The sequence below is a fragment of the Mastomys coucha genome, unplaced genomic scaffold (assembly GCF_008632895.1).
Source record: "Mastomys coucha isolate ucsf_1 unplaced genomic scaffold, UCSF_Mcou_1 pScaffold14, whole genome shotgun sequence".
NCBI classification, from domain to species: Eukaryota; Metazoa; Chordata; class Mammalia; order Rodentia; family Muridae; genus Mastomys; species Mastomys coucha.
This window is the reverse complement of record NW_022196896.1, coordinates 65,071,034-65,084,518: the sequence shown is the minus strand read 5'-3', so window position 1 is coordinate 65,084,518 and position 13,485 is coordinate 65,071,034. Positions and strand designations below refer to the sequence as shown.

At 45.6% G+C, this 13,485-nt stretch overlaps 1 long non-coding RNA gene across 1 annotated transcript; it reads left to right on the top strand.

Annotated features, from left to right (window-relative positions):
* The first annotated feature begins 1,501 nt into the window (after window positions 1-1,501).
* LOC116089130 lies at window positions 1,502-12,817 on the top strand. Its single transcript, XR_004118173.1, has 5 exons — window positions 1,502-1,556; window positions 5,428-5,656; window positions 8,792-8,958; window positions 11,964-12,162; window positions 12,462-12,817. It is a non-coding gene; the product is annotated as an uncharacterized LOC116089130 (long non-coding RNA).
* Window positions 12,818-13,485: the final 668 nt, after the last annotated feature.

Sequence of the window (13,485 nt, the reverse complement as noted above, 5' to 3'; positions counted from 1 at the left end):
CATACACATGCACACGCAAACAGGTAAATGTAAACACAGTTTGTGATGTCTCTTGCTTCTCTCTAAAATACAGAGGCTGGGGAGATGGCTCAGCAGTTAGGATTATCTATTGCAGAAGATCTGAATTTAGTTCCCACTACCCACATGGCTCACAACCATCCATAGCCCCAGTTCCAGGGGATATGACACCCTGTTTTGACCTCCTAGAGCATCAATCATACACACGCAGGCAAAACCATATACATAAATAAAATATTGTTCATTTAAAAAACCAACAAAATGAAACTGTAAATATAAGTCCAGGATGATGGGCTAATTAAAACTGACACTATGTCTGTGGAGAAGAAGCAATATAATGAGAACAAGCTTTGCAGCCGCCATTAAAAAAAGCTCTAATAGGCCCAAGCATGGTGCATGCAGGCCTTGCCCTCCCCACATCCTTCTCCCTTGTTAAACCATTAGATTTTCTTACTTAGACATTCCACATTCCTAAAGCCAGCCACCAAGATCTACTCCCTTATTGGCCACTTATGCCTAACTCATTCCTGAGGTCCAGCAATCAAAATTCATCATTTGGCTATACTCGTTAACCTGTCCAATCAGGACTTAGCAACTCAGGTGAGCACAGACGTCCTCTTTTCTCCTTAAAAGCCACGCCTGTAGAGCCACCTGCTGCTGTCTTTGCCTGACCTTGAGGCACCTCCCCACCCGGCCACACTCCTTGTCCCTCCTAGGTAATAAATTTCCTTTATACTGAGAGTTTGGTGTCTGGGTGAATTCTATGCAGACTGTGAGGCCTGCATCACTGTTACAGTTTCATGATCTAACTATGTACCCACCTCAGTATTAAAGACCTACTCGAGGTGTGCTCTGGGACCAGCAAGGGCAGTGTCACCAGGAAACCTGCTAGAAATGTTGAATGTCAGGCCCTACCTGATCATTCTGACACACTGGCTTGCTCACACAATCCCCAGCAGAGTGCCATGCACTCTAATGCTAAGAAACAGAAGGTGTCACATGAGTGCTTAATAGCTTATTCAGTATAAATTTTATTTCCTTTTCTGTACCCTCTGTTTTGTTTTCCTTTCAAAGGGTGTGTCCTAATTCATTCTCTTCTGAAGTAAAGCAGATGGTCTGTTTCTGGTCTGAAACAGGTAGAGGCTAGATAGAGGTGGAATGAGTTGGCATCAAGAGGATTCCTGAGCGGGTTGGGAACTGGCAGGTGGGTTGGGGATGGGGGCGGGGGCGGGGGCGGGGTGGGGCACTTCTTAGTCTCTGTGACTCAGCACCCGGCAGTCCTTTGACAGGTTACTTAGAAAGTGTGCTGTCTGTTGCTGATATCCTCAGTTGCTTTGCAATGATCCAGGTGTGCTGGAGAGACGCCATAACCTGGAGAGCTGGAACGCGGAAGCAGATTCCATTGCCATGGGAACACGGAAGCCGAGCCTGTTGCCAGGAAGCATGCTGACACACCGGTGCTTTTAAAAATAAAGCAGTTTCATTCAACTCACGCATCAAAATCAAAGAATGGGGTGGGGGCTGTGTTCTGGAGTAAGGTAAATGTAAGGTTTTTGGTTTAAGGGTTTGAGTTTTTTAGGTAGAGTCTGATATCAAGTCTGATAACCTTAAACTTGCTTTGTAGCTCAAGATGACCTTGAACTCCTGATCGCCTTGCCTCCCGCTTCTGACAGTTGGGGTTGCACTTGTGATTTACGGGTGCTGGGAATTGTGCCCAGGGTTATGTGCCTGCCAAGAGAGCACTCTACCAACTGAACCACGACCCTGGCTCTATCCCATTTTTCAGTCTTGCTAACTGCACAAACACTTAAAAGCTAATACTTCTTAAGGTATTTTTAGATTCTAGTGGCTATAACTTGGAGCAGGAGCTGCAGTTATGCCTCTTTTTTTTAATGTATGAGTGTTTACCAGCTATATGTTGATGTCCCATGGGTGTGTCTGGTACTGTCTGAGGTGAGGGCATAGCATCTTTTGGAACTGGAGTTACAGATGGTTATGAACTTCCTTGTGGGTGCTGGGTACAGAAGTGTGGTCCTTTGCCAAAGCAGCAAGTGCTTTTAACCACTGATCTACTTCTCCAGCTGGAGGGCAGCTCATCTATTAACCAAACATACGTGGGTATGTGTATATAACAAACGCAGTCACCACAGGGCTTCTAGAGTAGTGTCATCACGGTTTGTTATTTTCTATTGTATTCACTTCAAGCTTGTAATTTGATTGATTCCATGACACAAGAATGAATGGCAACCCATAATCTTTTTTTTTTTTCCTAAGTTTTCAGTAGAATTGTAGTAAATTTGAAAGGAAAGCATTTGGATGTATTCAGCTTAGATTTATGAAGGGGATCCAACTCCATCTAGCAGAGATTAGCAGAGAAGTGACAGACATGAACTCCAGAGCCCTCATAGAATATTGAAGGTGTATCCTAGCGACAAAGTGAGTCATTTTGGGTTTTGTTTTGTTTTGTTTTTAAGATTTATTTATTTTAGTTATGAGTACACTGTTGCTGTCTTCAAACACCCCAAAAGGGGGCATCAGATGCAATTACAGATGGTTGTGAGCTACCATGTGAACTCAGGACCTCTGGAAGAGCAGCTGCTGCTCTTAACCACTGAGCTATCTCTCCAGCCCAAATATATATATATATATGAACACACTGTTGCTGTCTTTAGACACACCAGAAGAGGGCATTGGATCCCATTACAGATGGTTGTGAGCTTGGAATTGAACTCAGGACCTCTGGAAGAACAGCCAGTACTCTTAACCACTGAACCATCTCTCCAGCCCTGAGGCATTTTGTTAAACTTCAGTTCTCTAGCTGAAAATGAACACATCAAAGTTCCCTTCTCCTCATTCCACATCTCTCTCCCCACCTCAGCTCACCCTGGCTGTGCCATAAATCAGGAGATCCTTAGACCCCAGGTGTCATGGAATGGACAGAGGTTACCATGGGAGCCTGGATTAACGAGGGGTGGGCCGCAGGAGCAGAAGAGCTCAGGGGACAAGTTTGGTTTTTGTGTTCTTTATGAAGAATAATCTCATGTAGCCCAGGTTGGCTACAAATCTGCTATGTAGCCAAGGACGGCCTTGAACCAATGCTCCTGCCTTAGCCTCCCAGGTGCTGAGATCACAGGAATGAGCCACCACACCCAACTATGAAAACAACACTGTTCAGCTATAAGTAGATCCTTTCCTGGTCAGCACAGGAGTGCTTTCCTTCATGTGAAAAGGCAGATTTTTTAAAACAGCCTGTTACAGCCTGACTGTAAATATGACAGTCAAAACAAGTACATGTGTTTAATGGATACAATTTGATGTATTTGAATATATGTACATGCTTGTAAGGCCAGTACCATAATCAAAACAATAAGCAGACCTATCCCCTGCTATGACTCTTAACATTTTTATAACGACCACCTAAAAGAAATCAAAGGCAGATATTATAAAAATAGTTTCAAACAGCAAATTACAACTGACTTCCTAGTGTGAAGGTTTATTCTCCATCCCATTGTGCATGTTCTTTTTTATTATGTTTTTTAATTTACTTATTTATTTGTTGTCTCTGTGTGTGTGTATATGTGTATGTGTGTGTGTGTGTGTGTGTGTGTGTGTGTGTGTGTGTCTTTGGGGGCATGGTTCTCTCCTCCCACAATGTGGGTCTCCAGCACTGGCCTCAGGTTGTCAGGCTTGGCACCAAGAGTCTTTACCTGTGAAACCATTGTCCTGGCCCCCTATCACACACAACTCTGAGATTCCAGCTCTTCAGTATCAGGATCACAAAATCACCCACCCAAGAGGAGAATAACATACATCCACAGACAGAGAAACCTGTGCTACAACCACTCATATTCACCTGGCCAGAGATGGTGATTCAAGGTACCTAGCTGCATGGGTAGCTGAGGGATAAAGAGGGATAGCCTCATACAGGGAGGAGCGAAGAGAAAAGCAGATGTGAACATTAGTGCTGTTATCAAAACCACCTCATCCATTGAGAGGGACATATACTTAGTGTCCTGGCTATTCCTGGTTGTCAACTTGACTATATCTGGAGTGAACCACAATCCAGAATTGGAGGGCACACCTGTGATCCAGATCTTGAGACTAGAAGACACCCGTTTCTGACCTGGATCTTGAAATGGATATCTTGAGGCACAGTGGCCATGAAAAGCTCAGGCCCAGGTAAGGTAGTACACGCCTTTAATCCCAGGAGATCTCTGAGTTCAAGGTCAGCCTGGGACAAAGCTTGAGTCCCAGATCCAGGCGTGGTAGTACACACCTTTAAACTGGGCCAAACCTTCTGCTGGAGGCCTACATAAGGACATTGAAGAAGGAAGACTCTCTTCTTTGCCTGCTTGCATTTGCTTGCCAGCACATCTGTTGGAACCTACTTCGACAGAAGACTAGCTGAAGCTACTAGCCTCGTGGAACTGAGCAACTACTAGATTCTTGGACTTCCCATTCACAGTTGCCCATTGTTGGGGAGTTGGACTGCAGACTGTAAGTCATCACAACAAATTCCCTCAATAGAGGCATTCCATAAGTTCTGTGACTCTAGAGAACTCTGACTAAGACACTTAGGAATTTATTTCTTCTTATCAGTCATTACATCTTAAATTCTAAAAATAACATCACCGGAATTTTTACTTTGCAACCCTGACTTAATTACTAAAAAGAAGCAACTACACCTTGCTACCAGCCTCTAACCCTAAGGCTTGTATAAAAAGCAGCTCTCCTACCCCACCTCCTCCCACCTGTCTTTTAATCGTGCTCCCCACATAGAGGAAGGCTTTAGGTAGGAGCACATGCATGGCTCAGCCAGGCTCCTTGCTTGTATCCTGAAGCACTGGCAGACATTCTGTACAAATCTCCTTTCCTGTCAGTCTTTTTTTATGCTATAATCACAGGTATCACACACTCACATGTACACACACACACACACAGGTTTCTCTTCTCTGACAAGTTTAGGGACTGTGTGGGCTGTGCTTCAACCATCAGAGAGCACAGCATTGCCATCAAACCTGAATGCTGAGTTGTCCGACCAGCGTGCATTGAGCATAACCATAAGAATCAGTTTGATTTGAAAGAATCAAACCTCTTTGTCAGTGCTGACCCTGGCTGGCACTCACCTGGGCCTGAGGTTCACCACTGCCAGCTTCATCCAGGAACACCCGATAAACAGGACCTTCAAGCTTCCACGACTGTACCAGAAGTCCTGGGAAAATATCACACAGGTGACTTACAATGTGTCATTCATCACTGTCTTAGAAAATTTCCCTGGGAATGTAAGAGTTCTCTTAGCAAAGCAAATAATGTTTTTAATATTTAATACTTGAAAGTATAGACAGAGGTGAAAAAAAATTTCCTAAAATTATTTATATCTAATCATCTCTGCCTTATTGAAAACTTTAGATTATCTCACAGGACTTTCAAAAGAGCTGTGAGGTTTTCATACTCTACTCGGTCACCACAGATACCTCATTAAAAAAGGGAAACACTTACCCTCAACACCTAACGCAGAGAATCAGCGGTGAGGAGCCAGTATGCTTCATGGTTGTCATACGCATGGGTGCAATGAGCCAGGATGCAGGCTCACCAGAGTCTGCGGTGGTTCTCACTTGAACTTCTAGCTTCCAGACACGTGAGTACAATTGTAGTTAATCTTGATTGTCAACTTCTTTGGGATGTAGAATTACCATGGAAACAAGCTTCTGAGCTTGGGTGACTAGGGTGGGAATGTTCCACCCCAGTTGGGGTAATGCTGGGTTCTCCATGGCTGTGGAAGGGCAGGTGTGACACAGTGACACACCTCCTGCCCCTGGAGCATCCCCAGGCTGTTGATCCCCATCTGTACTGCTGACTGCTGTTGCCCTGAAGCTGATCTGCCGTCTCTTCTATTTTACTTTCAATCTCTCTTTCTGGGGAATACACTTCCCCCATGACCCAGAGATAATCATGCCATAGTTAATGAAACAGATTTGGTTCTCAGGAATGAGGAATGGAGGTGGCCATGAGGCTGTGGAGAACAAGGAACAGACCTTCTGCCTGGCCTTTAGAGCCATGGGAAAGACAACATAACCACAGAGGCCATAAAAGCCTACGTGGTCCTTTGTAAAAACTGCTTATTATAAGACTTGGCCTTGAGTTTGGAGTTACAAGGAGATACATGTACTCTCAGTCCAGTGTGTGCTGCATTGATTAGACAGGGTGAACGTGAAGATATCCAGGGTAGAGAGGTGAAGTGGTCTCAAGAAGAAAAGGCAAAAGAATGAAGGGGGAGAAGGAAGAAGGGTGAGGATCCTTGGGCAAAGAGAGAGCACTTGAACTGACAGCCTGCTTCCACTACTGACTCCGAGTCATTATTGAATCTGCGCCATGCCCATCCCTGCCTTTCTCAGGACCCTCCTCACACTGAGGCTGGACCTCGGCAGGGTGACACTGGTGGAGTAAAAAGAGACAGTCTATCTGGGCATGAGTTTCGTCACTCTGTTTCCTGATTGTGGATGTCACCCGCCACCTCCCCATCCTGCTGCCATTCCCTCTTACCACCACCAAGCCCCTCCTTCCATAAGTTGCTTCTAAAAGTTGCATTTTATTTATTTGTGTTGTGTCCCTGTGTGTGTGTGGGTGTGCTGTACCACACATGTGGAGGTCAGGGGACAACACAGAAGTCAGTCCTCTTCTTCCACAGTGTATGTCTTGGAGGTTTAACACAGGATGTCACTGTTGAATCATGCTTGCTCATCTGCTTACTTAACTATGTAAGGCAGAGAGTAAGCTCTGTTAGGTTTACTACTTGTCTTAGTCAGGGTTTTCTATTCCTGCACAAACATCATGACCGAGAAGCAAGTTGGGGAAGAAAGGGTTTATTCAGCTTACACTTCCACATTGCTGGTCATCACCAAAGGAAGTCAGGACAGGAACTCACACAGGGCAGGAACCCGGAGGCAGTAGCTGAGAGGAATGTTGCTTACTGGCTTGCTTCCCCTGGCTTGCTCAGCTTGCTTTTTTAAAGAACTCAGGACTTCCAGCCACAGGGGGCCCTCCCCCCTTGATCTCTGAGAAAATGCCTTCAGCTGGACCTCATGGAGGCACTTCCTCAAGGGAGGCTCCTTTCTCTGTGATAACTCCAGCTTGTGTCAAGTTGACACACAAAACCAGCCAGTACACTACTGAAGAGATGATATAACCCACTGCCCCATGAAGAGTCCAATTAGACTCATGCCCAGTAGGGAATGTGACAGGCCCCCCAACTTTAAACAACTTGATGTCATGTTCGAGGTACCATTCTCCCCTCAGACTCCATCATAGAGTCCCCAACACCTTGCCAAAATAAAAACAAAGACCTAATCTGTCATAGTCCACAGTTCTAGGAAAATCTCTAAATATATATACTAATTTTGCTTTCTCTACCTTAGCTTATTGCTAACTGCCCTTGCTAATTAAAGTGTCAAACCAGGATGCAGTTTTTGTGCATAAAAAGCCAAAACCAGAAGGCTCAAGCCTACAAGACTTGGGCGACTTCTCTGTGCAGCTGCCGGCCTGTAAAGAAAGACTTTATATTTGGCTTCAAGCATGTCTATGTCCTCTCTGATTGCAATATCTCAAAAACAATGACATTTAACAAGTACAGACTTACAGCAAAGCAGTAAAACAGAAGACCAGGAGACTTAAAAACATCAAATTCACAAGGTCCTCACTGGCCAGGACAAATAAGGGAGGACCCAGATCTGGTCACTAAAGGTTCTGGGGGTCCCTGGTCCCGGATTCTACTTACGTATTTCATAAACACACATTTCTTATGTAAACAGACAAATATGCTCAGGTGCACTAAAGAAACACTAATGACAGAAGTAATACAGGCTTATGATCTGAAATTTCTAGAAGGTTCCAATGAATAATGTTGAATAAAAGTGGTGAAAAATAAAGGTGGTGTTTAAGGTTTGCCATGATCTCCTCCTACATTATCCATGCCTTTTGGAATGAAGGTGGATAAGATTAACAAAGAGAGTCATATTTACTGTGAGATCATTTCCCAGGGTCACTGTCTTAATCTGATTTGTGTTGCTGTAAGAAGATACAGGAGACTGGGTAATTTATAGACAACAAAAGGTTTGTGTTGGTACATGCCTATAATCCCACCTCGTTGGGATTCAACCCTGGGAGTTCAAGAACAGCTTGGGCCTGGTGTAGTGACCCAGGCCTTTAATCCTTGTGCTTGGGAGGCAGAGGCAGGTGGATCACTGAGAGCTCTGGATCTACATAGTGAGGTGCAAGACAGCTAGGGCTGTATAGAGAGACCTCCGTGTCAAAACAGCAAACAAAAACAAAAAAAAATAGCTTGAGCAGCATAGCAAGAGCATATCTCAAAACAGAAACAAAAATGAAATGAAATGAAACAACAAAACAAAAACAAAGCAAAAAATAGGATGGAAGGCAGAAAGAAAAGAATGAAGGAAAAAGAGGAGGATCAGGCAGGATCACAGGTTCAAAGCCAGCCTAGGCTACATAGAAACTTACATCTTACAGCTGTGGAGGCTGAGAGTCAAAGGCTAAGGGGGCCATATCCAGTGAGGGCCATTTCACTTCCCTAGGTGTGCGTAAGCTAATGGTGAGGGCTCCATCTACTATGCGTCTTCCAGCCTTCTCCCATAGCCCCACACCTGTGAATTTTCCTCTTATTCAAAACTCACCAATAAATGCTCCAAATATTGAGAATTTTAGTTAAGGGTGGTATCAGTTTTAAGAACATTTTGTTTGTTTGTTTTTTGGTCAGGCTCTCAGTATGATGGTGTGGCTAACCTGGACTCTTCTATGTATGTAGACCAAACTGGTTTCCAACTCACAGAGACCCTTCCAGAATCCTGGCCTTAAAGGTGAATACCACCACCTTTGTGGAGAACAAAAATTAGGCTACAAGGACATAATTCTGTACTATGCAAGGTATGTCTAACTAGAACTATAGAAATCAATAAATGCCTCTCCCCCAAGTAGTTGTTAAAAATCTAACTTAATGAGTCAGTCAGTCATGATGGCTTTCATCTGTAGTTCCAGAATGCAAGAGGCTGGCATGGGAAGATTATCAAGAGTCTGACATCAGTTTCAGCAACATAGGGAATTTTCGGCCAAATAGCAGGAGACTGTCTGTGCGGTTCAGCTACATGGGAAGTGGGCTGCGTTGTCAAGGTGACTACAGGTACTTATAGGCTTTGTGTGCTTGTTTTAAGTGTCTGGGAGGGGCTCCCAGGTGCTCAGCGTCCTCAGTGTGATGTTCTTCCACATGACAATATCAAAGATGTTGGCAGTGAACACTTAGCATCAGCCACTTCAGGTCCTGTTTCTTCCCAGCATGAAAACATTTTTAATGTTGGAGAACACTGAGTCAGAGCAACCTTAGTCTCAGGCCCATTGGCCACCAGAGTTAATTATCTGGAGCTTGGACTTCTCAGTCCCAAAAACTATAAGAAAAAGAGCAAAGATAAAGACAAGGAAAGGAATGACACACTTATAGTGGTTTGCATGTGCTTTGTCAGGGAGTGGCACTATGTAAGGCCCTGTTGGAGTAGGTGTGGCCTTGTTGGAGTAGGTGTGGCCTTGGAGTAGGTGTGCCACTGTAGGTATGGGCTTTAAGACTCTCATCGTAGCTGCCTGGAAGTCAGTTCAGATGAAGATGTAGAACTCGCAGCTCCTCCTGCACCATGCCTGCCTGGATGCTGCCATGCTCCCACCTTGATGATAGTGGACTGAACCTCTGAACCTGTAAGCCAGCCCCAATTAAGTGTTCTTTCTAAGAGTTGCCTTGGGGTCTGGAGAGATGGCACAGTGGTTAAGAGCATTGACTGCTCTTCCAAAGGTCCTGAGTTCAAATCCCAGCAACCACATGGTGGCTCACAACCATCCATAATGAGATCTGACACCCTCTTCTGGAGTGTAGCAAGACAGCTACTGTCCTCACATATAATAAATAAATAAATCTTTAAAAAAAAAAAAAAGAGTTGCCTTGGTCATGGTGTCTGTTCACAGCAGTAAAACCCTAACAAGACAACACTAAAAAGTGATATTTGCCTGGCTGTCCGGGGCAGGCTGTCAACATGGTGAGCTGACAAATGCTCTCTTCAGCTACAGAACAGTGGGTGGACACTCAGTACTGTCCAGAGGAAGGGAGGCTCCTGGATTCCTCTTCAGTGGATCTGGCCAACCTTAGATAGGAAATTTGAGGAGAAAAATACGGTCTATTCACACTTTAGTTGGGTCGGTAGGAGGAACAAGCAAAGATGTTGTTTTGCAAAGTTCTGTTCAGCCAAGTATCCTGGACTCAGGCTCGGGGCTTGCTGTGGGCTAGTAGTGTTGCAGCCAACAGCTGACCTCATGGCTATTGCATCTGTTTGTCCCTGGCCCAGGACAAGGGATCAGCCATTTCTTAAGGCCCCTGTAGTTCTGCTGGCTGCCTGGGATCATAGCAGTAGAAGGGGGGGGGGCAGGGAGAGAAGAGAGGGGTTCCCATGGTGGCTAACATCTGTATTTAGCATTCAAGAGGCTGTGGCAGGAGGTTGGAGATCAGCTGGGCTGCATAGACATCATTTCTTTCAGTTCTTGGGACTGAGAAGTCCAAGCTCCGGGACCTTGACTCCGGTGGCCAATGGGCCTGAGACGAAGGTTGCTCCAACTCAGTGTTCCCCAACATTAAAAACCGTGTTCACTCTGGGAGGAAGCAGGACCTGAAGTGGTTGGTGCTAAGTGTTCGCTGACAACACCTTTGAGATAATCGTGTGGAATCACATCACACTGAGGACGCCGAGCACCTGGGAGCCCCACCCAGACACTTAAAACAAGCATACAAAGCCAATAAGTACCTGTAGTCACCTTGACAACCCAACCCGCTTCCCATGCAGCTCCAGAACTCCCTGGGGGCTGGCTGAACTGAACTGGACAGAGACAACCTCCTGCTATTTGGCCTCAAATTCACGATGTTGCTGAAATTCATGTCAGACTCTGGAAAACACAGATGAGAGCCATCAAGCTTACCCAGGACATGTTCTGGCTGGTTACTGCATATAGTCCAGGATGTCATTGAGAACAGCATAAACAACGTCCCCTCCAGTGGCACAGACTGTTCAGTCTCTGGCTCGGAGCCAGAGGAAAAGTTAGCCTCTTTAGTGACCATATTTGTGCAGGGATATCACGCATGGTTGCCTCTAGTTTGGCACATCCACCAAAGCACACCCCTGAAAGGATTGTTCCGTTTTGATTACACTGGTCTTCCAGCAGATGGCAGTAGAGGACCTCATTCTAATACGTGATTCTAAGCGACTTGACAATTTTCACCAGGAGCTAAAAAGCTTTATCTGGACAGAGTGGTTGTGTATTATTCCCTTCCCCACAGCAATAAAGACAGGGGTTCTTCTTCAAACTATTAATCTATTTTTATGTTATGTATATTGCTGTTTTGCCTGCGTGAACATGTGTGTTTGATACCCACAGAGACCAGATGAGGGTGCAGATTCCCTGGGACTGGAATTGCAGATCACTGGGAACCACCAAGTGGGTGCTAGGAACGGAATCCAGGTCCTCTGACAGTTTTCAGGCGTGTGTGTCTCGTCCTTCCTCCGTCTATGGATATGATAGCTCAATATTTTTGTTTGTTTGTTTGCAATATCATAAATCTTAAGAAGTTTTACACTAGTTCTAATTTTGAGACATTAAAGTTATTCATTAGCAACTGAAACAAGAGCTCGGAAATGGAGTATATATCATTTTGAGGCGTTGTTGCAGCAATCTGGGGGAGCTGAACCGTGGCATCTGATTAAGAACATCTAGTCTTGGGGCTAGTGAGGTGGCTTAGAAGTTAAGAGCATTCATGGCTTAGAATCGCTTATTAGAACGAGATCCTCTACTGCCATCTGCTGGTAGACTGGCAGAATCAAAACAACAGAACAATCCTTTCACAGGTGGGCTTCGGTGGTGGTGCCCAACTAGAGCAACCGTGCATGATATCCCTGAACAAACACGATCACTAAAGAGAGGCTAACTTTTCCTGTGGCTTCGAGCCAAAGACTGAACAGTCTGCGCCACTGGAGGGGACGCTGTCCGTGCTGCTCCTGATGACATCCTAGACCATTTGCAGTGACCAGTCAGAAGATCTCCTAGGTAAGCTTGAGGGCATCTAATATTCCCCTTAGATGGAGCACTTCTGTAGGGGATAACGATTCCTCGGTATGGCGAGTGAGCAGAAAAACAGGACCGACTCCACTGTATAAAGCAGAGTCAAATTTGAGAGAAAGTACAAACAGCGTGCTAAAGATTAGTCCCGTGGGACCGTCTGCTCAATCTTTGCATGGATGACTATTCTGAGTGTACTTGTCGTGGGCAGCAACTGCTCAGTTGAAGGCTACAGTTGCCGTTTTTCCTCTTCCCATCCAACCCCCGTGCCTCTGCCCTGAAACTAGATGTGACAAATGAATGTTCACCAGCAGAAAGAGGGACCTCTCTTAGGCCAGATGACGAAGCAGCAGTACCTCCCCAACCCTCAGGCTCTTTGGCGACTGCAGAGCCCGGACATCAGGAAGACAAAAAAGGAAGACCAGCACTCTCAACTAACCCCGACCCCAGGTAGCTCCCAGAGACTGAGCCACCAACCAGGAGCATACCCAGGCTGGTCGGAGGCCCCTGGCACTTCTATAGCAGAGGTCTGCCTGGCGTGGCCTCAGTGGGAGATGTGCTTAATAATCTTGAGGCTCCAGGGAAGGGGGGGATCTGGTGGGAGGGAGCACCCTCTTCCAGGCAAGGAGGAGGAGGAATGGGATGAGGTACTGTGAGGGGGGGGGGAGCAATGACTGGAATGTAAATAAATAAAATAATTTAAAAAGTAAAAATAAAAGATTTTTTTAAAAAGCAGTGCAGGGTCATGAGGATCCATTTATCCCAGCAGCCAGCACCTTCTGCATAGATGTAATTTACCATTCACTAATGCAGTCTGTGCTGGCAGCCAGCTAGTAGTGCCAAGGAACAGAGGCTTTGGCAATCTTTGTGGAGAAAAAGTGTTTTAGGCAAGATTGTCTAGAGGAACTGAACTGGTAGAATATATAATACACACACACACACACACACACGCACACGCACACGCACACACGGGCTGGCCAGTCTCACATGGCTGCATGCTGCAGAATCTGAGAACCTCTCAGGGTCTCGGCAAATAAAACTGAAGGCCTCAGCAGTCCCAATCCAGGACTGAAGCCCTGGAAGCTCCCCAGAGAGCTGCCGGTACTCAGTCCATATTGCAAAGGTGGAAGCTGGCGTCTGATGCCAGCAGAGGATGGTGGTGGCAGCAGAGGCAGCACTGTCAACAAGATAGATGCATATACTGGCTAGAATGGAAGGCAGTCAGGCAAGCAAGACCCCACCCCAGATGTTTTTATAGATGGGCCATCCCTTAGAAAGTACTATCCTCCCTAAGGAAGAATCTTCTCTTCT